The 23,482-nt window shown below is 48.0% G+C and overlaps 1 long non-coding RNA gene across 2 annotated transcripts in view; it reads left to right on the top strand.

Annotated features, from left to right (window-relative positions):
* The window catches only part of LOC131517521 (uncharacterized), a 44,689-nt gene extending 22,652 nt beyond the window's left edge, over positions 1 to 22,037 (top strand). For both annotated transcript variants that reach the window (XR_009264629.1, XR_009264627.1), the window contains one exon: positions 21,189 to 22,037. This is a non-coding gene — a long non-coding RNA (uncharacterized LOC131517521). The remainder of the gene's footprint in view (positions 1 to 21,188) is intronic.
* The last annotated feature ends 1,445 nt before the right edge of the window (positions 22,038 to 23,482 follow it).

The following is a 23,482-nucleotide window of genomic DNA, read 5'->3' as shown; positions in this document are numbered from 1 at the left end:
CAGTCAAGTTACTAGCAACAGGAGCCCCACCTGCTATGGTAACTGCCGGTGACGGGAAAGCCCAAATGAGAACCATGGTCTCACATTCTGTCAGGCTCCAAGAGCCGAGCTGCCAAATAAATCTTCACGCCCTTGGGTAATGCCTTATGAGTTCCATCATGTCAGCCAGAATATACCCTGGAGATTATATATGGGAAACACGTAGCTCACCAAGAACAGAACATCTCCTTTCCCTGGCTTGTATCGGGGGACGGGATAAACACCTGTGTGATAAGGTCATCGAGCTCTGTTAGGCTTATCCTGGGTGAATAATTTATATCTTGGGAAACTTGGCTCTTTCAAATTCGTAGACTAATAAGCTATATTATTTTACGATTTTGTTGTCTATTCCTTATCAAAATTGACATATCTAAAAATATTTTTTAAGTTTACTTATCCATTCTGAGAGGGGGTGGGGCAGAGAGAGAGAGAATCTCAAGCAAGCTCCACACTGTCAGTGAGGAGCCCAACACGGGGTTCCATCCCACAGCCGAGAGATCATGACTTAAGCCAAAATCAAGAGCCAGAGACTTAACCGATGGAACCACCCAGATGGCCCTAAAAATATTTATTAAGGTTCAATACTGGGAAGTACAAGGATAAATTAGATGTCACACGTCGCTAACATTTGCAAGCACCTGTCTGTACACAGTGGCCGCAATACTAGCACAAGAAGGGTTTTTGGATCCATACGGAAATTTTTCCAGGTAAAATCTGCCCCCAAAGATGTGGGAAATACCATATCCTGTCATCAACCCATCCGCAAATTCACGCTTTTACATTGTGCGTCCTGCTGCCACCGCTAATTCCTGCCATTCAGAGGCAGAGCTGTTTGTGTATAATTTATGAAACTCTTGGGCTCCTTCCAAATGAAAAAGAGTTACTGAAATAGAAGTTCGTCTTATCACCATGCCAACCGCGGGCCCATAACATCATCTCACAAACGTGCTCCGTCCTAAAGCCCAAAGCGCACACACTCACGTTCCTCCATCAGAAAGATCTTTCCATTTCCTTCAGAAACAAACCTCCTCATATACAGTCCCCCAGCTCCTGGTTGTATCTGCAGGCGTCCTCCCCGCAGTGAGCTGGCAGGAGAGTGCGCACACACACACACACACACACACACACTCTGCCAGCACATACCTCCCTCCTCATTCCCCAAGAGCCCCGGGGGTGTGTGTGTGAATGTCTGAACTGATGACATATTGTGACAGAAGGAGCAAGAGTGAGGCACAGCCACAAAGCAATGCAGGTCACAGCAATAGGCTTTATATAACCCAGAGCCAGGGAGAGACCCAAAATAGCAGCCTCCCTGCTGCTCGGTTAGTCTCCTCCATCAACCGGGGACAAAATTAAAGCAGGCACTGACGCGCACCTGCGTCTGCAGCGGGACTCCAGGGAGACAGCGAGAAGCCAGCTCGACTCTCTGCCATCGGCCACGCACACTGCCAGATCCTTCAGGCCCCATCTGTCGCCAGACAGAGGGGGGTGTGTGCGTGTGTGCGCGCGCGTGTGTGTGGCGTGTGTACTCGGGCCGTACGTGCGCACCACGTGGAGCCCTGCTCTGAGAACATTTCAAAGGAATGGCCAGGAGCTGGTGCAAGGAGCTTGGCTGTATGGGGCTTTGAGAAGGATGTTCCAGGCCTCGGCGGGGAGGGGTGGGGGTTGGGGGGGAGTCAGTTTCCACACCCTCTTGTCCTTCGCAGTTCCTCTTCACTTCCTTCCACACCACCTCTCTCTGGCCTATGTGGGGTCAAGGTTGGCTGAGGTCAAGGATAGCCGCCCTCCCCCTTCCCCCCCCCCCCCGCCCTTTAGCACCCCATTCTGCAAAACAAACAAACAACAACAAAAAACGAAACCCCACCGTGTCTATTTAAGTTCAACCAAACGCACACAATCCTGAGGTCAAAAGTTAGGCCAGGAAGTCAAGAGAAGGGGACGAGGCTGGATGAATTTGGCTGACTATTCTGAAGGCCTCCTCAAGGCCTTGGCCTTATGTGGAAGCCATAATCCCTGCTCACAGGTGTGACGAGCAGAAATGCTGGCCAGCTGAGGCAGCTGGCTGATTTGGTTTCTCTTTCTGCTTGAGGAAAGGCAGGGCGGAAGATTTTGTCGTCTCCCCCCAAAATGTATACTTATAGGTTTGTCATTTTGATCGCTGAGGACCACATATAAATTCTAAGGGAGGAGGGGCGCCTGGGTGGCTCGGTCAGTTGGGCGTCCAACTTTGGCTCAGGTCATGATCTCACGGTTCGTGGGTTCGAGCCCCGCATCGGGCTCTGTGCTGACAGCTCAGAGCCTGGAGCCTGCTTCAGATTCTGTGTCTCCCTCTCTCTCTGACCCTCCCCCGTTCATGCTCTGTCTCTCTCTATCTCAAAAATAAATAAACATTAAAAAAAAAATAAAAAAATAAAAATTCCAAGGAGGAAATGCAGACGACCCTCGGAACCAGAGACCGGAGAAATTACAAGAATAGTATGGAAGAATAATACAGAATCAAACTGGGTTGTCTTTTTTTTTTTTTTTTTTTTTTTTGAAGAAAGTCATCATCTTACCCTATTACCTCTGAAATTCTGCTAGCATATGCACATCCACTCCTGGGGAGTAGGGGTGTTTCTGACCTTTGAGCTGTCTTTTAAGTAAATACTTCAGAGAGAGGTTAACATATTAAACCACTTCACACCGAGGTATCAGAGATGTGTCAGATTCTTTTCCTTTTAAGGTAACCTGAATATATCCTGGAGCTCTCAGGTGGCCCAGGATCTGCACAGTATCATCTCCCAAAACAAAACCACTTGTACGCAGGAGAAATAATCTAAACTGCTTTAAAACCAGCTTTAGGGGACCCTGGGTGGCTCAGTCGGTTAAGTGGCCAACTTGGGCTCAGGTCATGATCTCACGGTTTCGTGGGTTCAAGCCCCACATCAGGCTCTGCGCGGACAGTGCGGCCTGCTTGGGATTCTTGTTCTCTGCCCTGCGCCCCCCCCCCCCACGCTTTTTCTCTCTCTCTCAAAGTAAATCGATAAACATAAAAAAACAACTGGTTTTAAAAATGAATTCCCATTTTTATTTAAATATTGAGAAGAGAAAAAAAAGATCTGATCGGTAAACCTAGCCGCGTTTCTTTATTTTTTTTTTTAAGTTTTTTCTAATGTTTATTTTTGAGAGAGAGAGAGGGAGAAAGCGAGCATGAGTGGGGGAGGGGCAGAGAGAACTGGAGACACAGAGTCAGAAGCAGGCTCCAGGCTCCAGGCTCCAAGCCCGACGCAGGGCTCGAACTCACAAGCCTTGAGATCATGACCTGAGCTGAAGCCAGCCGCTTAACCGACTGAGCCACCCAGGAGCCCCAAACCTAGCCACACTTCTGAACCTTCCCACTCTTCTCTCTAGACCTTGTAGCTGCTCTGAGTCTCCTAAAACTTCCAGACACCCAGCCCTCATGGATTTTTCTCTCCCTCTTCCAACTTCTTCTCAGTTAGCTCTTCATTTTTGTGTAGGCTGCCTAGCATCTCTGGCTTCCTCTAGTTCTCTCCAATATGCTCACTGGTTGTCTTCTCCACACACACACACACACACACACACACACAAAGGAGCATCCAGAAGCTGACTCAGTAAGCAAGACTCTGGTCCCCCTTAGAAGCCTGGGCATGAGGGTTCAGGAAGAGTGTGGATATGCATCTTGTTAGAACAACAGGACTATGAGGTACTGATGGGTGAGGTCAGGGATCCCTGGAGAGAGACCTCCAGGGAAAGGAATTGTTTTTCTGACATTTTTTTTGTCTCTCGCCCACCTTGTCTGGTTTCAGGAATTGAGGCCAAGAACTCATTGAAAGAGCATGGTGTTCATGACTTAATATTCTATTTTTTCTCCACATTGGCCCCCACGCCCCGGAAGTCTATGGCCCCACTAGACAATTCGATTGCCACCGAGCAGATTTCTTCATGCCCTTGTAATTTTATGTATGGTCTTCTGTCTCCATAATGTTCTTGCCACTCTTCTCTCTCCCCTCCCCAACAGCCTCCCTCCCTTGGAGCCCTGGAGTGCTAGAAGCACTTAAATTCATTCTTCAGTACTCAGCATAAAGGTTGTGTGCCCTGGCACTTTCCTCTTCCTTCCCCCTCCCCCACTCTTGGTATGCAGAATTCTAAGATAGCCCCCAAGTTTCCTGCCCTCTGGTGTACATGCCTTGGATACCCTTGAGTGTGGTTTGGGTAGGGTCTGTGAATATGATGTGATATCACCCCCTTGATTTTGGCAGAAGGGATTTTGCAGATGTAAGTAAGGTCCCTAATCAGTTGATTTGGGGGTAATCAAAAGGGGGGTTATCTTGGGTGGGTCTGACCTAATCAGGTGAGCCCTTCAAAAGAGGGGTTGGGACCCTCCCTGAAATCAGAGAGATTCTCCTGCTGGCCTTGAAGAAGTAAGCTGCCATATTGCAAGAGGGTCTATGGAATGGGTTACGTGACAAAGGCTTGAGGCAGCCTGTGGTTGCTGAGGGTATCCCCACAGACAGCTAGAAAGAAAAGAGGGGCTTTAATCATACAGGCACAAGGAACGAAATTCTTCCCACAACCACGTGAGCTTGGAAGAGGACCCAAGCTCCAGAAAGGCAGGCAGCCCAAGAGACACCTTGACTACAGTCTGATGAGAGAATCCAGCTAAGCAGTGCTTGGACTCTTAACACACAGAAACTGTGAGGTAATACATGTTTGCTGTTTAAGCCACTAAGTTTGTGGTAATGTGTTATGTGACAAATGAGGAGAAAGCTAGTACCAGACCCCTCCTGCGAACGAATTAATCACCCTCTGGGCTCCACTCTTGTTTTTTTTTAATGTTTATTTATTTTTGAGGGAGAGAGAGAGAGAGAGAGAGCACGCATAAGTGGAGGAGGAGCTGAGAGAACGAGAGGGAGACACAGAATCCGAAGCAGGCTCCAGGCTCTCAGCTGTCAGCACAGAGCCCGATGCGGGGCTTGAACTCGCGTACCACGAGATCACGACCTGAGCCGAGGTCGGCTCAGCCAACTTAACCGATCGAGCCACCCAGGCACCCCTGGACTCCACTCTTGCCACTGTTATAAGCCACCCTCGTCACATGGCATCATAATTAGCCCTGCACAACTGTCACCCCTGTCACCTCTGCAGACCCCGTCTCAGTCCTCTTTGGGCCTGACACCCGGGATCTGGAGGCTGGTAGGGAGCAGTGGTAGGAAACAATACAGGCTTGTTAAATTCGCGTCATGCAAAGCCAATCACTTTGATCTCCACTCACCGGATATTTTAAGCAGAGGCAATCTTTTTGACCTCCTGTGTAAGCCTGGCTCAATTCTCCATGACATTTTGTGAGTATATAAAGATTCAATTATTAATGCGATGCATCTCATAATAGCCCCTAAAACAAGCTATTGTTTCAGATCTTCCTACTAGCGTTAGGCTATCACGTTTCTCTTGGATGTTCTGGGAATATCAGATCCCCCGTAACCGCATCTTTAAAATCACATATAATAATGCTAATCCTTAGTGGGCTGTGAGCAGCTGGCAAGCTTACACTTACATACTCCGGTCTCAACTCTTAGCCAAACCTTGTCTCTCCCAGGGGCCTCTAGGACATCCCCCAAAGCACACCAGAGCACCTCTGCTGAACTGTTGGCCAACAGCCTCTGTATCTCCTGTGAATGGTATCAGTTTCATTGTTGCAAAGGCACTTATACCAGCCGGTCCATGTGTCCTGACTTTGGTTTAGAAAATGCAGTCGCGGGGGCGCCTGGGTGGCGCAGTCGGTTAAGCGTCCGACTTCAGCCAGGTCACGATCTCGCGGTCCGTGAGTTCGAGCCCCGCATCAGGCTCTGGGCTGATGGCTCGGAGCCTGGAGCCTGTTTCCGATTCTGTGTCTCCCTCTCTCTGCCCCTCCCCCGTTCATGCTCTGTCTCTCTCTGTCCCAAAAATAAATAAAAAACGTTGAAAAAAAATTAAAAAAAAAAAAAAGAAAATGCAGTCGCGGAAGCCACGTATGGCCATAGAGGCAGGCGACAGGTCTTTGAGGTTGATTTGCCTAATTCCTACCCTGCCCTCATGTACGCATGTGAACACATACACAGACACAGACATACATGCATACCCCGCCCCTTCGTACAGGCATACGAAATACCTGTAACAGGGGACACAGTTTCATATTTCTCTCTATGTAAAAAGATCCGTGGAACGAAAGCTCCTGACTGGGACTCTGGATACCCCCAAGGCACACGTTTCCTTTGCCACCATTTTGCAATGCTGGCCAGAATTTCCTTTGGCCTTAGAAAAAAAGAAAGAGGAATTTCTCATGGATCAGGGAATCCAAACCGAGGACCCTGGGGCAAGGACAGGAGAGAGAGTGAGGGTGGCAAGGCAGGCCTCTCTCTATGCCTTTGCTTCAGACATTCCTGATGTTTACTGGGTATAGACAACCTTACTCTGAGTGGTTCCCTTGCATGCAAAGGGGGCATGATAATCACTTAGCTCACGGGATTGTTTTAAGGACTACGTGAAACAGAAACAATGCATGTAAGATGCACAGCCCAAAGCCTGGTTTACAGAAAGCCATCCAGTGCCCTTTAGCTATTATCATCATTTGGCCCATAATCAGGCTCCAAGGGGGTCTTTCAGGGTCTCAGACATGGGGTGGCAATTGACCTGCCTCCAGAGTTGCTGGCTGTTCCTCAGATCTTAGGGTCTCTGGAAGGTAAGCAGGTCTTGACAGACACCTCATTACAGCCTGTTCCCCCGTCACCTCACCCCTATCCGGGAGTGGCAAGGAAGATATTTGGCAAGAAACCCAGGAGCGAGACAATACGCAGCATGATGAAACAGGAAGTCTGGTTTCATCAGAAGCCACTCATGGAGAACACCTAACTCAGGCCGCTGATTGGGCGCTGAGCCATCACTCAGCTCAAGCTTCAACAAGAAGCTTTGTCTCCATGCCCAAAAATTAAAGAACGTGGCCCTTCAGGTCACCAGGAAAATAGATCTGGTTGGAGACTAAGGGCTCATCTGAGACAGCACAGGCTTTGACCTGGGTTCAATTTTTTTTTTTATTAGCATTTATTTATTTTTGGAGAGACAGAGAGAGAGACAGAGCATGAGCAGGGGAGGTGCAGAGAGAGGGAGACACAGAATCGGAAGCAGGCTCCAGGCTCTGAGCTGTCAGCACAGAGCCCGACACGGGGCTCGAACCCATGAGCCGTGAGATCATGACCCGAGCCGAAGTCAGTCGCTTAACCGACTGAGCCACCCAGGCGCCCCTGGGTTCAAATCTTAAGTCACCCCATTATTATATGACCTTGGGCACATTATACAACCTCTCTGAGCCTCAGCTTCCTTATCTTTGAAAGGGGAAGGTTAATTGAGATAACATGCAAAGAGCCTAGCAGGAGGCCTGGCCCACTCCATAAATGTGCTCGCCCTCCCACTTCCCCTCCCAGGTGTCTGGGACACCCCTCCGCCCCTTCCTTGCTCCTGGCTGAAGACAGTTGACCACTTCTTCCTACCTGGGATGGCGTCGGTTCTTTATTATTTGCTATGACTACACATTTGGCCTTATCACCAGTTATTGACTTCAAGACCCGGCTGCTCTCTGCTCCACCTGGCTCCTTCCTGCCAGGTGGCTTCTCCTGACGCAGTTGGACAACGATGAAGGGTTGGGCCAGGTCGCATGGTGACACCAGGACTGAGGTGAACAAGTTTCTGCTTAATATTCCAAACTTAGGGGAAGGAATTACTTTAAAAATGTACACGTATGCTTGTGCATGTAATGCACACCCCCTTGGTAAGCACAAGGTGTCCAGACACCATCATCCTTCTAAATGCCCTGCCTGGTCCTCCCTCTGCCATTTTCGTGCTTTCCATGATTCTCTTCAGGATTCTCCGTGGGTTCCTCTTCCCCGGGCACTCCTAAGTGTTGCAGTTCCCGGGGCTCCCCCCCCCGCACCCGGCCATCTTCTCCTCGTCCTCCATATGCTCCCAGGGGGCTCGTGCCCAGGGCCATCACCCCCAACAATTCGTACTTGATCGCCTAATCCATCTGTCCCATTCCCACTCCTTTTCTGACCACAGATTTGGACATGCGGCTGCCTCTGGAACATCTCCACCCGTGGTTCCACAGCCCTTCAGGCTCAATCCCCTCAACACTCACCTAATTCTCCTAGATTTTGCGCCCCAGTAAATGGCACTGCATGCAAAGCCAAAAGCCTAAGCAAACCTCCAATTACAGTCCCCAACCTCTGTCAATTCAATGTCCCTACTCACTCTTGACTGGATCCTCTCCTTTCCACCTCCATCCTGCAGGCTGTTGTCCTTGGTCTCCCCGCTTCCCCTCCAATACTCCAACCACTGCCTGAACAGGCTCTGCCTCCCTGCTTCATTCTCTATAATCGTTCTTAGAGAGACCTTTCTAAAATGCAGATCTCCTCTTAAAATCCCTCGAGCTCTCTTTGTCAGGCAGGGCCCTGCCAGGGAACTGAAATCACACCAGCTATTTTTTTTTAATATTTATTTATTTTTCACACACACACACACAGAGAGAGAGAGAGAGAGAGAGAGAGAGAGAGAGAGAGGCAGAGCCAGAGGGAGACAGGGAATCCCAAGCAAGCTCCGCGCTGGCAGCTCGGAGCCTGGTGCAGGACTCGAAACTGACCTGATCTGAAATCAAGAGTCAGACATGTAATTGACTGAGCCACCCAGCTGCCCCCATAGGGACGATTCTAACAGAGCTCAGTTAAGATTGCAGATTAATTTTACAGATCAATTGTTGATGAAGTCTAAAGTTATCAAGGAGGACACTGAAAACACAGAAAGATCTGAAGTATCACGGGAGTGACAACCACCACCCCCAGGGCTGACAGAACAAGGGGGAGAGGTTGGGATAACTTATGCTATTACTGTTCATGCTATTAATGCTATTAATGTTGAGAAACAAATGGGTCTGACATGCAAACCCTCCCTGTGTCTCCCACTTATCTCCCTGGCCTCCCCTCGGGACACAGCACTGCCTTCCCCATCTTCTGGTCAAGTCTACAGTCATTCTGCTCTCAGACTTCCAGACTTTTCTCCCTGTGCTGTGACCACCTGTCATGGAATGCTACTCTCCAATCTTTTCTGGTAAATCATCCCTCAAGAGAGGCTCAAGGAGGCTTTGTATCTCTTTGAGAGCCTTTCCTGACCACGTCCCCTGCTTCAGGGAGGTCCAGCGGCCCCCTTTCTTCTTCTTCTTTTTTTTTTTTTTAATTTTTTTTAATCTTTATTTATTTTGAGAGAGAGACAGAGTGTGAGCAGGGGAGGAACTGAGGGGAGGGAGACACAGAATCAGAAACAGGCTCCAGGCCCTGAGCTGTCAGCAGAGAGCCCGACGCAGGGCTCGAACTCACGAACCGTGAGTTCGTGACCTGAGCCGAAGTCGGATGCTTAACCGACTGAGCCACCCAGGCGCCCCCAGTGGCCCCCTTTCTTACGGATTTCCATAACATCCTGGTCATGTCACAGTGTATCACACTGGGTTCTCATTGTCATGTTGGCCATCTAAGAGCTCTGTAGGGCAGGACAGGGGCAGTCCCTTTGTCCTCTTTGTATCCTCAGCTTTCAATGCAATGCCTGGCACATAGTATGTGCTTAATACATTGCTGAGTGTTAAAATCAGACCCACTTCGCCTCTCACATATATAATAATGTCCTGCCTGCTTTCCCCATCAAATCCATCCTTGCTTAGGGCAGCTCTGATCATATCGGTCCAATGATCAAAAAGATCTTCAGTGGCTCCCCATTGTCTGAGGAATAAAGTCCAAACTCCTTAGCCTGCTGTCTGGTGCTTGTCTCTGACCTTCCTATCTAGCCTTATTGCCTGCTATACCTCCGCACAATACCGTGTGCCCCTCCCATGCCAGGCCACCCACTATTTCCTCAATACCTTGAACTCTTCTCCCTCTGGATCAGAGTTCACCATGCTACCTTCACTAGGAACGCCTTGGGGGGCTACCCTTGCTACCCGGTTGCGATGCTCCCCAACTCCAAAGCCTAGTTCATTGGTCACCCACTTCCAGAAACCTCCCCCCGCACTCCTTCAGCGGCGGGGGATGGAGTCCCAAATGTATAATAGGACCTTCATGTCATTGTGGGGTCTGGGCCCTGCTCACTGGTCTAGCCTTATCTCTTTCCACTTTCCTCCTTGCTCTGTCTGCCCTGGAATGCTAGTCTTCTCTGGGTCCTGGGATGCAGGAACTGAGCCACTGAGCCATTGTGCAAGCTGTTCCCTCTGCCTGGGTGGCCGTCCCTGTCTGCCCTTCACCTCCCTCTCTTTCCTGAACTCCAGACCAAGTGACTGCTCTTTCTTACACACTCTCTCAGCACCCTGTGTTTCTCCTTCTTCCTCAGCTACCGTCCCTACGTCTATAGGCTAGATCGTACGTTGCACGAAAGCAGGCCCTGTGTGTGCCATTATAACCGTGGCACTTCGCACAGTGCCTGACACACACTAGATGCTCAATCAGTGTGATAAATGCTGATTCACTAACAGTCCCCCCTCATTTGTAGCGTTCCTCACTAGCCTGCAGCAAAGCAGTTATGGGTGTATCTTGATTACCAGTTGGCATACCTCCCCCCATCCTGGTGATAAGCTTTTTTTTTTCTTTTAATGTTTATTTTTGAGAGAAAGAAAGAGAGAGACAGAGCATGAGCAGGGAAGAGGCAGAGAGAGAGAGAGAGAGGGAGAATCTGAAGCAGGAGCCAGGCTCTGAGCCGTCAGCACAGAGCCCAACGCCGGTCTCGAACCCACAAACTGTGAGACCATGACCTGAGCCGAAGTCGGATGCTTAACCGACTGAGCCACGTAGGCGCCCCGGGAGATTTTTTTTTTTTAAGAAACTTTTTATTTTGGACATTTTCCAAGATACACAAAAATCAAGCGAAGAGCAGAATAAAGCCCCCTTTCCCCATCATGCTACATCTACAGTCATCGACATTTGATCAGCCTTGTTTTATATACTCTCCCTTCTTTTTTCTCTAGATTATTTTAAAGCACATCTCAGACATCATAAGTCAAACACTTCTTGAGGGTTGATGTGTCGTGTTCATTTTCACTTTTCACATAGCCCACAGCTCAGCATCTGGTCCTTAACAGATGGTAAGTGCACATTAAATTCATGAACTAGGAAAAAACGTCATTCATTCATTCATTCATTCATTTGCTAACTTATTCAACAAAGACTTCTTGAGCAACCACTATATGCCAGGCACTGTTGCCATTGGGGATAGATCCTAGTGGGAGGATGCAGGGAGTGAATGAATGAATGAATGAATGATGGCATTTTTAAAGTGACTCATAGTGCTAAGTACTATGCAGATCATTAAGACAGGACGCCAAGAGCACACACACACACACAAAAGACAGGATGATGTGGTCGCAAGTGATTGAGCAGCTACTTGGAACAGGTGGTTAGGGAGAACCTCTCTGGGGAGGTGTCTTTCAACAGAGTCCTGAATGGCAAGAAGGAAGCAACGTGAGGATTGAGGGGAGAAATTACACCAGAAGTAAACAACAGCAACTGCAGTGTCTCGGGGCAGAGCGATCTCACAGTTGGGGGAACAGAGACAAGTGTGGCTGGAGCAAGGAGGTCAGGAGCAGTGGCCAGAACGGAGGTCTAAGGAGCAAGCCGCCCACATCCTGTAGGGATTTATAAGCCAAGGCAAGAAGTTTGGGGTCTGTTGCAGGTTCGTTGGGAATCCATTAGAAGCTTTCGAGCAGGGGAGTGTTGTGATCTGTTTAGAAGATCATTCTGGCTGGGGTGTAGAAAACAAACCATAAGAGCAGCAGGACATAGTTTAGGAGAAAGTAAAGGTGTTTGAGACCAGAGTGGGAGCCGTGGGGACGGGGAGGCGCGGAAGACGCAGGAGAGGCTTGGAGCCAGAGTGGGTATGTCTTGCAGAGGGACCGAACGTGGAGGCGAGGGAAAGAGTGAGTCAAGGACGTTTCCTCGATTCCTCGGAGGAGAAAGGTCATCACTCTCACAGAATGAGGCCACAGTAGTGTGGCCACGTAGGTGGGGCCAGCCACGATCACACAGTTTAATTGTAGGTTTCTGCACCCACCTCAGTTTCCTCTTTTGTTAACTGGGCATGAGGATACCACCTTGAAGGTTTGTTTGTTTTGTTTTGTTTTTTGAAAGTTAAATGAGAAGGTGCGTAAAGGGCTAGCGGTGTCCCGCGCTGAATCAACACCCAAGGAAGGTGAGTTCTTATCCACTGCCCCACCCCAAGAACACCCTTCAGCCCGTCAGCCACAGTCTGAGGATCCATTCTGGAGAGTGGGTGGACTCCCCTCTCTCCTCTGGGAGTGTCAAAATTCCCAGGGAGAACCCATTCACCCACTCACTTGTTGGGTAATTCTTGTACTTTTGGTGGGTCCAATAGGAAGAGGCTGAGACGGCAGGGAAATTGTTGCCTGAGGGCTAAGGTTTTCTAGGATGAGTGAGACCCAGAACTCCTGGGGTAACTGGGCTTCCCCGTGGAGGGGCAAGAACGCGAGGGAGTGATAAACGAGGGAGACACTGCTTCTCTGTCCCACGTGGGACACAAGGATGCAGGAACCCAGGGACCCTCAGCTCTTAGCAAAGTGTTCCTCCCCCACCTAAATGACTCCTTGAGCACAAAGAGCCCCAGGAACTTGTTGCCCTTAACCAAGAGCCCAGGAGCAGGGGCCAGGGCATCCAAGAGTTGCTCCTTTCATTATCCCCCTCCCCCAATTTTTAAAAAATTTTTATTTATTTTTGAGAGAGAGACAGAGCACAAGGGGGGGAAGGGGCAGAGACAGAGAGGGAGACACAGAATCCAAAACAAGCTCCAGGCTCTGAGCTGTCAGCACAGAACCCGACGCGGGGCTCGAACCCACGGGCTGTGAGATCATGACCTGAGCCGAAGTTGGACGCCCAAAAGACTGAGCCACCCAGGCGCCAACCCCCCCAATTTTTAAAGTTGTGTGTGTGGTGTGCATACATGTATACGTGCACATACACATGTATATATCATATCTTATAAGTTCATATATGCGTAGAAACACTAAAAAGATATACACTAAAATGTTAATGGTGAATTTTCTCCACGTGACTGAAGGAGGAGTGATCTTCATTTTACTCTTCGTGCCTTTTTGTATTTTCCACAAGGCAATGTTTTCCAACGAGGACAAAATATTATAAAGAACCTCTAAAATATCTGTCTCTCAAAGTGTTCCGAATCTTCCCGGGTTCGAATCTGTTTCTGAAACTCTCCGTAGGGAGCATTCGGGTGACAGAGTAGCGCGCGTGCGCTCACACATTCATTCATTTCATTCGTTCTTGGGTTCGATGGCTATTGGCTATTTGAGTACATTATGGGTGATGGTGCTGAACCCTGTGGTAACACAAGACACGTGAGGTGCGGTCCCTGTCCCCAGGAGCTTTTCAAATTCAGATTTTAAAAGCTTAAAGCCGAATACTGCAAGGAAATGAATGAGAGGAATGCAGAGAATAAAAATGTCCTGAGGACAAGCTGACTTCCAGCTGGAGGCTTCAGAGGTAGTTACAGGCAAGAAGCGGGATTGGAACTGGGCCTTAAGCGGTAAGTGGAGCTTGGATAAGTGAGGCGGGTGGAAGGGCATTCCAGGCAAGGTGAATGGCATAAGCAAAGGCACAGAGGCAGGAAAGTATTCGGGGTGTTTGAAAAACAGCAAATAAAGTCTGCTATGTTTCTTGGCTGCCACAGAACAAGTACAAGTTTATTTAATTCATTCATTCATTCATTTATTTTAGTTAATTAATTAATATAAATATATATACATAATTGAAATAAATAACTTATTAGGAAAGAACCTGCTAGAGGTAGAGGGTTTCTCATCAAGAGAGAAAACCAAATCACTCAGAATCTGGGGCAGCACTCCATTACTCTTAAACAGGTGACCAAACAAATCAGCCCCCTGTGCGTACATAGGCTGCATGTCGTTGCTTGGGCACAGAGAAAGGCATACAAATATGTGTACTAGGTGTCGACATTCATTTGGGTGGAGGAGGGCGCAAGCAAGAGAGAAGAAAGGTGGAAAAAGGAAGAAAGAAAATGAATGAAAAGTTTTAGAGGACATAATTGGGAAAAGCATAAGAAAGAATTTCTGCACAAATATGTTGGTGGCAGGCATCCTTTTTTTTTTTTTTTTAATTTCTTACAATGTTTATTCATTGTTTTCAGAGAGACACAGAGCACAAGTCAGGGAGGGGCAGAGAGAGAGAGGGAGACACAGAATCTGAAGCAGGCTGCAGGCTCTGAGCTGTCAGCACAGAACCCAACCCGGGACTTGAACTCACGACCCAAACCGTGAGATCATGACCTGAGCCGAAGTCAGATGCTTAACCCACCGAGCCACCCAGGCGCCTCCCAGGTATCCTTTATAATGGCAAAAATGTGAACAACTAAAATATTTGGGTATAGATTTTAGTTGAAATAATTATGGCATATTTGTACCACAGAAAAAGGTTTTAGGGGCGCCTGGGTGGCTCAGTTGGTTAAGCATCAACTCTTGGTTTAGCTTTAGCTCATGGTTCTTGAGACGGCAAGGGTTCGAGCCCTGCGTCGGGCTCTGTCCTAAGCATGGTGCCTGCTTGAGCTTCTCTCTCTCTCTCTCTCTCTCTCTCTCTCTCTCTTTCTCTGCCCCTCTGCTCGTGCCCTCTGTCTCTCTTTCAAAATAAATAAATAAATAAGCTGAAAGGAAAAAAAAAAAAGAAAAATTTTTTAGTCCTTAACAGCGATAGAGCACACGACTCGATCTCAGGGGTCGTAAATTCGAGCCCTACATTGGGCATAGAGATTGTTTTTTAAAAAGTGATAGAGCATATATAATTGTTAAAATGAAATCGTGTTTAGGAGACATATTTTAAGTGGAAAAATTATGTAATAGTATGTATATGAGCCCAGCTGTTTTGCACATGGAAGGTATTTCAATAAATGGCCGTCTGTGGCTATGGGATTATGTATTTTCTAACAATTGCTTTTTTAAGATTTGGAAAGTTAGCAAGAACTCTAAACTGCTTTTAAGTTACATTTTCTTATTTACTGGATTTGATCCCAGGCATTATCTTCCTGTTCGTAATTCATCTACTGGCCCCCCTGGAGCCCTCTGGCAAGGGCTGCAGTCAGTGCAGCCTGTTTCCTAAAATGCCCCACACGCAGAAGACTTGTCCCGCTGCCCGTCCTGGGGCTTATTCACAACAGATCTGCAGCCCCAAAATAAACAGCCAGGGTGTTTCCTCTTCCTAAAGGGGAAGCAGAAACCCCTGATGAGCAGAGGGAAGGGTGAGCCCTGTCTAGACCATCATCCAGGGGGAATTCTGTCCACCCAGTTCCCCCTGGAAATCCCCGAGGCCCGGAGCAGCTCCGCTGACTCAGGCCACCCATTCGAGGGCGTCTTAGAGCCCAGCTGACCTTCCCTCTCCAGCACCCAGCTCCGTCCCATCCCCCAGAGCAAATTACCCCAGAGGCACTGTGGTGCAGGGTGATCTTTCAGAGGAGAATTTGCTCTCAGATAAGGTAATGGGTCCAATTAGAGCCTCCTTGATGGATGGGCCTGTCAGGTCCAGCCTTGGGCCCTGCCTGGAGATAATTCTCTCCTCCCAACCCTGGGAATGCAACTGTCTGGGTCTTGGCCAGAGAGATTCAAATAACAAAGAGACATTTCAGGAGTATAGGTAAACAGGCTCCACTACTGTTTCTGAGTAAAAGAATTAACTATGGGCCAGTTGTCCCTCAGGAGACATTTGGCAACCCCTGGTGACATTTTTGCCTGTGATAAGTGGAGGGTGTGTGTGTGTGAGGCTGGCATCCAGTGGGTAGAAGCCTAGGATGCCGCTACGCACCCCAGAATGCCCAGGAAAGCACCTTCCTTGTCAAAGAATCATCCAGCCCCAAATGTCAATAGTGCCTAAGGTTGACTAACTCGGGTCTAAGTTATGTTTGTGCTTTACAAATGCAAATAAAAGGGGTTCTGAGGAATCCCCAGACTTGGGGATATCTGAAAAGGAAGACCTGTTGGGGGAGAATTGCCCTAAGCAGCATTATTTCCAAGCTGCTGGTCCCCATCAAAATATGCTATAGATCTATTTCAAAAGTATTTTTTTTAATGTTTATTTCTTTTGAGAGACAGAGAGAGAGAGAGAGAGAGAGAGAGCAGGGGAGGAGCAGAGAGGGAGACACAGAATCCGAAGCAGGGCCTGGGCTCTGAGCTGTCAGCACAGGGCCCCATGCGGGGCTCAAACCCACGAACTGTGAGATCATGACCTGAGCTGAAGTTGGAAGCTTAACCGACTGAGCCACCCAGGTGCCCCTATTTCAGGAGTATTTTTAAAGCAACTGTTCTCGGGGAGCCTGGGTGGCTCAGTCGGTTAAGCTTCTGACGTTGGCTCAGGCCCTGATCTCACACCTCGTAGGTTTGAGCCCCACATTGGGCTCTGTGCTGAGAGCCTGGAGCCTTCTTCGGATTCCGTGTCTCCCTCCCTCTCTGCCCCTCCCCCGCTCACACTCTGTCTCTCTCTCTCTCTCTCTCTCTCTCAAAAATAAATAAACGTTGAAAAAGAATACAAAATAAAGTGATTGTCTTCTAAGAACCTAGGAAAGGGTAGGGTAGAGGACGGAAGAGGAAAGACTTGGTTTATAGCCACTAGCTTTGCTCTGATTCTGAGCATTTGGTAATTAAAAGTTCCTTTTGTCAGGAACCCAGCAAATAAACCAGTAGAGTAAAATCCGTATTTTTCATGTTAATCCTTATAATCGTCTGGAACCTTGGAAATATCTTTGACTCTGCCTGAAAAAAAAAAAAAATCAACACCATAAAAAGTGAGCTAGAAATTTAATAACCCTTGAGTTTATTTAACTCATAGGTGGTCAAATGTTTCTGTGTAGAGAGCAAGATGGAGTCACTCATGTCAAGCAGAGGCCCGTTTCGAGCAATGACACAGCAGGTAAGGGTACTGCAGCTACCAGATTATCACCGAGACCAAAGTCAGCTGACAACTCACTTGGAACTGTTAAGCAGAAGCAGAGGAGTCTGCAGGGACCCAAGATCAATTAAATCCCTTTCAAAAAAGGGAAGATTTTTGCAGCAAACGGTCAGACTCTTCAGACATGACCCCTCTTTGTCTGATCACTTCAAAAAGGCAGCTGCCACTGAAGGCCCTGCCCAGTTGATCTCGGAACAGAACTGAGATCCTTCACTGTCTGAACATAATAAGCCGTAAGTGCTGAGAGCTGACCCTGACTGGACTGAGGCCTTATCTCAACCGCACGCACACACAGATTGACTTCACACTTGGTTTGTTAACTTCCTGCCCCTTGTTCTATCTTGTTTGTTGTGTGGCTCGTCTTGTGTTCTGCCGTGTGTGCCTGGAAGAAGCCAAGTTAATCACCCGGGGAAATGTCATTGAGTTTGGAATCCCAAAGCTGCTTTTTTTTTTTTTTTAATGTTTATTTTTGAAAGAGGGAGAGCGTGAGGGAGGGAGGGGGAGTGACAGAGGTGGACGGAGAATCCCAAGCAGGCTTCCCACTGTCAGCGCAAAGCCCGACATGGGGCTCGAACTCATGAACCGCGAGATTGTGACCTGAACCAAAGTCGATTGCTCGACCCATTGAGCCACCCAGGCACTCCTCCAAACCTCCTTTGTAATTCCTTTAGCCTTGCTTTATGACTGAATAAAGCTGACATTGTGGAAAGACACAACGGTGTGCGTCTTCATAGCGTGTTCATGACACTACAGTTGAAGTTGCTTCGGTAAAGATTTAAATTAGCTGTGTCGGCAGAAGGTCGGTCAGACCTTCACTTTGCTTCTCCCTACAAATTCTGGGTAATGACTTGGATATTGCGAGCCTCTGATAGCATGCTATTACAGGTTTCCTCCTTGGACTCATTCCCCAAGATCCGATTTGATTCACGGAGCATTTACTGAGCCCTTCCAATGTGCCCAGCAGTATGGTAGTTGCTGAGGACACGCGTAGCGCGCAGGTGCTAATTTGGAGTTAGCGTCTCTAGCATTTTGAGACTCAAGGCTTGAAAAGGTGGTGTTGCCTCGAATGGAAGACGACACTTGGTGAGTAAGTGGGAGCTGGATGGGGCTGGAAGATAATGATGACTCAGGGCTTGAGATGATCAAGGACATCCCAGGGGAAAATGCTGGTGAAGCCATTGGAGCTGGAGGGTTGGATCTCGGGTGAGAGTGTGAGCTCAAGATCTAAATGTGGAAATCGTCCACGTTAAGATGAGTCCACTGAGATGGGCAGAAAATAGAACAGAAGCCCGAGGACTGGACCCTGAGGTGCGATTCACAGTTGAGAGGTAGGAGGAGGAAGAGATCGCAGCCAAAAGGAGATGAGTAGGAACAATTAGAGAAATAGGAAGAGAACCAGGAGAGCACATAGCGTTGCAGCTGAGATGGGAGAGGTTTTTGTTTTTGTTTTTAGGAGACAATCAAAAAGTGGCAAAACTTTTTTTTTTTTTTTTAAGTATAATTGACATACAATAGTCTGTTAGTTTCAGGCGTGAGAAACTGTCAACGCTTTATAGCATGAACCCTGAGGAAAGGACCCTATGGATGGAGGGTGTTCTGGTCTGCCCAAGCCCGTCCCAGTCTTAGTACTGAAGGGCCCACATCTCAGGAAGTTAGTCAGTCCTGGGCAAACAGGACAGTTGGGGTGCGCAAAGCCTTGAACTACAGTTTAAGTTGGGGCACCAATAAAGAGTTCGGCAGCCAGTCACGTTAATACATACCCTCTAAGACACCGCATTAAAAAAAAAAAAAAAATCAGATTCTGCATTTGCCACATCCTCTGAGCACGACCCTGGCTCAGACACAGGCCAAGGTTAATAAACTACACTAGCTGGATGCAGTCTTTGAAAACCTTTGAACACTTCTTGAGGTTTTGGCCTGGAAGCATTTCCTATCATAAAATTTAGTTAGCCAAGCTCTTACTTGGCTCAAGTTCTGTTTCTCTAAATTGCCTTCCCTCAAGTGATCGCTTTTACTGGAAACTCAGCTGTCAAAATAAAGTTGATGGCCTTTCAGAAAAGAAAGTAACCCTAAAAACTGACGCACCCGACAGAAGGATGAAAGAAAATGAGCATACTCCATCAGAGCTATGGAATCAAGTTTTAGGAAACTGCAACAGATTTGGGGGACTACGAGGTATATCTCTGGCAACTTCCAGAAGCCCGTAGCTTTTCTGAAGACCAGACGTATTGTGTTTTGCGGGTGATTGTCGCAAAGCTCTTCTGTTTCCTGTGGTGCTTGGAAATCCGGGGACACTCTGAATGATTGTTATGTTTTTTGTTTTTGTTTTTCTACATGCTTCTGGTTCTACCCATTTCCTTTCAGCCAGAGGCCGAAAGCTGGCAGCCTGTGGGCCAATTCAGCCTGTGAATGTGTTTTGTTTGGCCCACAGGGTGTTTTTTAAAATTTTCTATTAGTTGCCAGCATTTAAAAATCAAGAGACTTCACACACACACACACACACACACACACACACACACAAATCAGGATTTCCTGCTTTTCTTGAAAAAATGATAAGATCTGAAGACATCGGGGCTACAGGTCCACATGGCAATAGTCCGCAGGAGCTGAGAGGCAGCTGCCCCCTTGGGCTAGGCATGTGCCCTTGCCTTGGCCTCATCCCCACCTGGCCTGCTACCCTCCTTCAGTTTACCTGCCAGTTCCATCCTAGGACTCCGCAGAGAATGAGGCTTCCAAAATACCTCGGTCGTTAGTTCTAAACCACTCGCCTTGACGTGTTTCCTGTTCTACATCCCAACTCGTCCCCAAGCCTTGGATGTTCTGCTGTCATCGACTGATTTCCTGTTTGTGGGTTCAACTCATCCCCCTGGCTCAACACCTGGCACCATTTCCCATGTTACCTGTGCTTCCTGCCCACCCCGCCCCTGCCCCTCTCAACCCAGAAGACCCACCCATGTTCCACGCTGCTGGCAGCCCTCCAGCCCATCCACAGGCACCCCCACTTGGCTTGCTGTTCCCTCGCATCTGTCTCTGCTCTTATTCCTCACTTACTATCGCCCTCCAGTCCTCCCTGGTTGCTCAGCTTTGGCTCCTGTTTCCATCCTTGAAATCGTCCCTTGGACTTGACTAGAGTGCAGTTCTCCTTCTTCTGTCTCTCGGCCTCCTTCCCTTAAGCAAATCCTCACATTCCGGTGGCTCAACCTAATAAAAGTTTACTTCTTACTCGTATAACAGTCAAATGGGAGTTTTCCTGGCCCAAAGGCAGGACCCAACCTCCTTCCAGCTGTGGTTCTGCCATCCTTGAGGGCCTCGGAATCCTCCTTATCCAGCTCGGAGGTAGCGAGGAAGGAGAGAGCGATGAAGGAACCACTGTTTCTTAATTGTTTTATATTTATTTAATTTTGAGAGAGAGAGAGAGAGAGACAGAGTGAACATGAGCAGGAGGGGGGGGCGAGGGAGAGGGGGACAGAGGATCAGAAGCAGGCTCCGTGCTGACAGCGGAGAGCCCGATGTGGGGCTTGAACTCGCAGACAGTGAGCTCATGACCTGAGCCGAAGTCAGATGCTTCACCGACTGAGCCACCCGGGTGTCCCAAGGGACCACTGTTTCTTAAATGCCTTCCAGCCTGGAAGCAACACCTGTCACCACCACTCACATTCCGTTGGTGAGAGCTAGTCACGTTACCACACAGATGGAAGAGAGGATAGGACCTGTAGTCTGTGGGTGGGGTGCCATCCCCCAGTGACAGTCTTGCTATGAAAGGGAGAGCCTGAGCTGTGTTGGGGGGGAGGGAGGGCTGAGCTATCTCTGCCCAGCACCCTGGCCAAGCAGAGGCCCAGATAGCCGCTTCCCTGGCTGAGCGGGTACTAGTCTCATCAGATGGGGGAAGGGAGTTGCACACTTTTCTCCAGCATCATGGAACTCTCCACAGCAACTGACAGAAACCCAAATCAGCTAAGAAAGAAGAATGTTTGGGGCTCTCATGCCTGGGAAGTTCAGGCGGTTGAAGTTGCCTGAAGTACGATTGGATCCAGACACAAATAGGGATGTTAGGTCTCTCTTTCTCTCTCCATTTCCCAATCTTGACCAACCCCCCTTTCTCTTCTCCTGCAGATTTTCTCCACATGGCAGAGAAGCTGGCAGACCACTGACTCTGCATCACATCCTCCCAGTTCCACGTTCTAAAAGGCAACTCCCCTTCTCCTCCGGCTCCAAGCTTTAAAAACCACAGAGAAGCCTGGCCGGCTGGCCTGGCAGGAGTCACAGGTCTACCAGGGAGGTGGATGAACCATGAGCTCCTCTCCCACCGCATTGGAGTGAAAGAGAAGCAGCTTCCTTAAGGAAGCCGGGACTGCAGAACAGAGAAAGCAATAAACGTACAAACCTTGACTGCACAGCCTCTGATTATATACCTCTGTGGTCAGCCCAGAGTCTGGGCCTCAGTGTAGGTCCTGGGAAACAGCCTCCTGAGACCAGCCCCCTCGTTACGCACTGCTTAAGTCTTCTACTTGGTTTCCATAAGACGTGATAGTATCTTCATGACTTCCTGTGAATTCACCAGAGTTGGCAAGGGCCTGTTGACAAGTTGTTGTTTTTTGTTTTTTTTTTTTTCCCAAGACCTGAAGACCTAGGAAGAACCATCAAGGTCTACCAAAGGGATATATTTATAAAATGAAATCTCATTGGAAAATCCATGCTTTTCAGGCAGAAATTTACGTCAGATGCGGAAGCACCTCTTTTATTCATCCCTCCAACGAATAGTTACTAAGCAACTGCCATGTGCCCAACTTGGAGTCAGGTGTTGCACTTGCAATGGTGGATACGTTCCAGTTCCCTGGCCTCACCAGCCTTAGAGTTTCTGCACGGAAGGAAACACAGTTAAGGCAAAAATGTGATACGGTGACCAAGTCTGTAAGATAACACTGTTACACAAACAAATAAACAAAAGCCACCCTGAATCGAGAGCTTCTCAAGAGTGAAGAAATTCCCGAGATACTAAAGAAATGAAGGCATGAATCAGGAGGAAATAGCAGTCAGAATATCTTGAAATTCATGATGTGTGAAAGCACTTCTGGAATGTAGGTTTCCCGATATGCTACCTTACCTGGTATGCTGTTGGGGCCAACCACCCTCTCCGTCTCCTTCCCTAATTGCTACTTAGTTTTGCTTGGAGATTTTTTTCCCCCACGAACACCCATTTCCCTTCAATGTTTATTTATTTATTTTGAGAGAGAGGGAAAGAGAACGAACAGGGGAAGGGCAGAGAGAAGAGGGGAGAGAGGATCCCGAGCAGGCTCTGTACTTAGTGCAGAGCCTGACGTGGGGCTCAGTCTCACGACCCATGAGCTCGTGACCTGAGTCGAAATCAAGACTCTGACGCTTAATCAACTGAGCCACTCAGGTGCAGATTTCCAATTTTTTATTGTTAAGTCAACAGCAATTGTTCCACATGTTCAGAACTTTATAATACTATTAGTACACAGAGTAAAGAAATCCTGTACAGTCTAGCTCTTGATTCTTTTCATAAACTTTAAATTTTGGAATAATTTTAGATTTACAGAAAAGTTGCAAAGATAATACACAAAGTTCCCAGATACCCCTCACCCAGTTTCTCTTAATAGCACCTTTGTCAAAACTAAGAAACAAACATCGGTACGCTACTATTAACTAAATTCCCTACTTTATTGTGATTTTGCAGTTTTTCTCCTAATGCCCTTTTTCTGTTCCAGGATCCAGTCCAGATACCACATTGCATTTTGTGGCTCTTGATTTTTAAGGATTATTATTCTTCAGGCATGGGTCAATTCTGCCTCTTTTCCTCCTTGCTGCCAATGCTTTAGACATTTCATGGTTCATTAGCACCTGCTCTAGAATGAGAGCAGGGGAAGGAAACAATTTTGAAATGCAAATTAGCCAAATGTTGTTATTTATTGGTTGGTGGCCGTTAGCTCAGTTGCTAATAAGGCCAAGGTTATTGGTTTCACGTCTGTCTGTGAGTCAGCTGGCTTAGCAATGACAGGGGAAATTTTGACCTGTGGCCATTACTTGCACCCTAAACCCTGTCCAGCCTCTATTACATGCAAACTTTTTGCCAGAATGGGGTAATGGTGGGAGTGCCTATCCTATTACCTTGCTACTTAAAGTGTGTTTCATGGACCAGCAGCAGAAGAAATGCAGATTCTAGGCCCCACCTGGGTATAGGGATCAGAATCTGTACTTTAACAGATCCCCAGGCGATGAAGAAGCGTGGCCATTGCGAACCTACACTATGTAAGGTGCTAGAGTCTCAGAAAAGCAAGCTCATCTCGCCACCACAGAGCATAGAGTCTGGTAGGGATTCCAGACAAGCAAAATGGCAATTACAGTTACAAAGGCATACGCGATGATAGGGTACTGCTAGAGAACAA

The sequence above is a fragment of the Neofelis nebulosa genome, chromosome 7 (assembly GCF_028018385.1).
Source record: "Neofelis nebulosa isolate mNeoNeb1 chromosome 7, mNeoNeb1.pri, whole genome shotgun sequence".
Classification (NCBI taxonomy): Eukaryota; Metazoa; Chordata; class Mammalia; order Carnivora; family Felidae; genus Neofelis; species Neofelis nebulosa.
This window is presented reverse-complemented; position numbering and strand designations above follow the sequence as displayed.